Below are 4,575 nucleotides of genomic sequence, written 5' to 3' on the forward strand. Positions count from 1 at the left end.
ACATAAAAGAGCCTTAATTTTATAGAAAAGACTTGATGGGACTATGTATTATTCAAAGTTCTCAGTTGTCAATATAAATATTATGATCTTGTTCAACAGTGAGGGGTGTATTCATTTTGGCAATATTCAAAATGCAATCAACCATAGAATATGAATGCCTTTAGATACTGTGCAATGGTGCATAAAACCAATCAATTATCCTTTTTGACTAAGCTTATCTGGCACCGAGACTGGAAACCTGTTCTGTTGTGAATTGTATGCACCTCAAAAATACATACAAACTGGTTTTTTGTTTCTGTTTGCTTAATTAGTATACATGACATTCCTAGTTGTACTGGGCATGGGAATATTTACCATGCAATTTTCACATATGTGTCCTACTTCTATGAAATGTATCTAGGAATTAAATAAACCCAGTTTATCACTCTTTAGAACCTTCTTGTATGTACCTTCTTGTCTCAGTCTCATGTGGTACCTCACTATGTTATTAATCAACGTGTGCAGCATGGAACTCACCATTGTGTGGCATACCATGAGATTTTTGCAGCATTTTGAACTCCTCATGAAAGTAAAGAACTAAATATGTTTGCAGTACAGTTCCCTGAATAATTACTCAAATTATTCCACCAGTATAGGTCAGTTTGGATCTTTGTCACCCTGGCTATTTGTAATCCTTGTCAGAAATAGACAGTTGTGCCAAACTGTGCGTCTTGTAAATCTGGTCATGAAACTCAGCAGCATCAAGGAATTTCACTGAATGCTATACAGTGACCTCCCACACAGGAACAAAGGAGCCAGAGAAAGATATTATATTCTCTGAGCTTCCTGCACATCACTCTGCTTTATTCAAAATGTCAAAACCCCTTTCCTTGGCTAAATAAGCCATTCGTTTAAGACTTGATTCCAATCAGTAAACCAGTTCAACATTACATTAAAAATGGAACATGCCATTTTATCACAACTGTAAGGCATGGAAGTTTTCTCCACATTCCATAGTATATGTTGCATTTGGAGGATGCTCTCTTCAATCATACTATTACTGTCTTGACAGTTTAGTCATTGTTATTCATGAGGACTTCTTGATGCTTATCTGCAAGTTGTTCAAAGAAGATCACATAGCGATGACCTTGAAATGAGAATGAATGAAGCCTTTGTGTTCTATAAATCAGTAACAGTCAGCACAATGCTTGTATTTTTCTCCTGGGAGAAAAGATAGCTACCTGAGGCCATAAGGTTCTGTGCTTCTACATAATACTTGTTACTAATGCAAAATTAAATCTCTAACATACAAGGTGGAAAAAACACCTCTAAAATTAAAAGAAAAAGGAAAGTTTTCAAAACCAGTGTTCAGCCTAAATTGCTAGAGCAGGAGAAATACTGAGTGTCAGTGAAGGCAATGAATATATATGATTCAGAGTCTTTGAGGAAAACTTTAAAGACATTCCAGAAGAGCCTAACATAATTAAAAGAGCTGTAGATAGATAAATGCATTAAAGAAATAACCAAATAGCACATCAGAGGAAACTGTAAGTATTACTGAAGCACACCTAAATATATTAGCCTGCTATGGCAAAAATAAGGTACTCCTCAAAATTTTATATTTGAAGTAATGAATAGCATTACGTATAAAATAGTAGGTTGAAATTAGTAAGAAGGAAAATCAAACTATATTCTCCAGAATTAATTTTTTTGAACCCTTAGGAATAAGAAATAAGGAAAAATAACCAGTTTTACTAGAAAAGCAACTATCAGATTGATAATATGGAAACTTTCCGTTTTCTTGTCACTAGTTGGATCCCAGAATTTGCTGGGAAGCTCTCAAAAAGATTTAAGAATGTCTTGGCATTTTGTGTAACAACATGCAGCTCTAAGGCAACTTAAATGAATAAGGGATTGAGCAGCTCCCTTATGAGGAGAGACTAAAAAGGTTGGGAGTCTTCAGCAGTGAAAGGAGAAGGCTGAGAAGAAAAGTGATGAGGGTTACAAAGTCATGAAAATAGTGGATAAGGTGAAGGCAGAACTTCTGTTCACTTCATCCTGTAATATGTAATAAAGACAATAGAACATCAACTTGAAACAGATAAAATGAAGCCTTCCTTTAAACACAAGGTAGTGGATTTCCAGCACTTGCTATCACACGAGGTTGTAGAGGCAAACTGTGTCAACAGGTTCAAAAAGGGATTACACAAATAGATGGACAATATCCCCATAGGGTAGGGATGTGCCTCTGGCAATGGTGTATTGTAGAAAGTGAAAGAGGAATGGATCTCTGAAAACAGCTGGGCTTGTTTGAAAGAGGAATGGATCTCTGAAAACATCTGGGCTTGTCTGAAGGAGGAATGGACCTCTGAAAACAGCTATTCTCTGTGAATAGTCACTGCTATTACCACTGCTGGAGACAGAAAACTGGGCTGGAGAGACCATTGGTCTGACCCAGTAAAGCCTTTCTTACATTCTTAAAATAAAATTAAAAGCTCTGTCTAAAAGCAAGCATCAATCTGATGGCATTTCTAATCCTAAACGTGAATGTGAAGCTTGAATTGTTAAGTTTGTTGTTAAAATAACTTAAGAAATCAGTGTTACTTACCTTAGCCTCATAAAAGTTAAAATTGGGCGTGCCTAGTAAAAACAATTTCAGTAAATTATATCCTCTCTTTACAAGAATACTGCTGCTGTCTGAATTGTAAGAATTTGTGCTTAGTTTGTTTTAAATACAGAGTTTGTATATTTTAAGATTCTACATTGTATCCTATCAGGTGAAAGTACTACATGGTTGTATGTGCTTACAAATTTACAGCCAGGCTTAACCTAGAAACCAGCATGAAGCAATGCACTATAGCTTGTTAGACATATAGTGGTGTCGATAATATTTCCCAACGCACTACTTTATTTTTACATTTATGTTGTAGAAAATTCCAGGCTATAAAATTTTGTTGGCATGAAAAGGGGATGATTGTATGAGGTTTTGTTGAGGATAAGCTTGCAATGGTCGAAATTTTTAGCACATCAGCTATGATTATACACAGATGTAATTATCTGTCTCCATTTAAAAAAAAATCTTAAAAAAGACACCCTATTTCTCTATTTGCTTGCTTCATGAGAAATATAAAAGTAGCAGACAAAATGCAATTTTCAAACACGTATAACATTCATATCAGTAATGTTGTCTTCAAAATGTTAAGAAATTTAGTAGAATACACCACAGTGTTCCTGAAGTGCTAAGGCTTGGACAACCAGCCCAAGCCAGAGTTGACCTATAGAGGAATCCTGTATATTTTATAACTGATAAACATTGTGCCAGTAGGTATTGTACTAAGTTATAACAACCCACTTATGCTGACGTAAAAAGTGCTAAAGCATCAAAATACTGAAGCCTGAACAACAGGCCCCAAGCCAAAGCTGCTAACTTAGTGTGTAATCATTAACAAAGTATGTAAGCTCGCTAGTGAAAGACGCAGCTTAGACAAAATATAGTCAGTAGTGAGGAGAGAATGTACCCATCTTCCCTTGTTCAGCCTTGTCCAAGGCTGAGAACCCAAGGATCTGGCCTTGTTAGAAACTCCCTTGGTTTTCCCCCCGCCAAGCCCTGGTCAGGCTTTGGGTGGAATCCAACAGCAGAATGAAACCAGAAATCTTCCACTCAAAACAAAGGTGCCAGCTCTTCTGGCTTGCTGATTTTTGGGTATATAAGGCTGGGCCCGCTCACAGTGACTTTGGCAGCCTCACCTACGGGTGGACACACCGCGCAGGATTTCCCCCTTGCCGGGACAGGCTCTGCAAACCCTCGCTGTAACCGGGGCTGCCCAGACACTGCGGGTCTGGGTGATGGTGATGTATGCAAGTGGTGATGGATCTTTCTTAATCACTATTCTCTTTCTCAGGTAGTAATGATTTGATGCATTACCCTGTATTCTCCTGTTTGTGGCTTTAAGTGCACTATTCTGCTTTTTCTTACTCCATGTCTTCTGTATTACACTGTTACATTACTTGGTTATCACCAGTAAAATAGGCCTACTCTTTTCACTCTGGTGTCTGAGTTTAACTGGCATCCTTAATCAGCAAAACAGTTCCTCAGGTACTGGGACCAGTGCTGTTGGTGCCATGGGCAGTGGGATTGAGCGCACCCTCAGCAAGTTTGCTGACAACACCAAGCTGTGTGGTGCGGTCGACACGCTGGAGGGAAGGGATGTGCCATCCAGAGGGACCTGGACAGGCTGGAGAGGTGGGACTGTGTGCCTCATGAAGTTCAACAAGGCCAAGTGCAAGGTCCTGCACAAGGGTCAGGGCAATCCCCAGCACAAATACAGGCTGGGCGATGAGTGCCATTGAGAGCAGCCCTGCAGAGAAGGACTTGGGGGTGTTGGTGGATGAGAAACTCAGCATGATCTGGCAATGTGCACTTGCAGTCCAGAAAGCCAACTGTATCCTGGACTGCAACAAAAAAAGCATGACCAGCAGTCTGAGAGAGGTGATTCTCTCCACTCCACTCCACTCCACTCCACTCCACTCCACTCCACTCCACTCCACTCCACTCCACTCCACTCCACTCCACTCCACTCCTGTCTCATGAGACCC

The sequence above is a fragment of the Athene cunicularia genome, assembly GCF_003259725.1.
Source record: "Athene cunicularia isolate RWA chromosome 2 unlocalized genomic scaffold, athCun1 chr2_part1, whole genome shotgun sequence".
Lineage (NCBI taxonomy): Eukaryota > Metazoa > Chordata > Aves > Strigiformes > Strigidae > Athene > Athene cunicularia.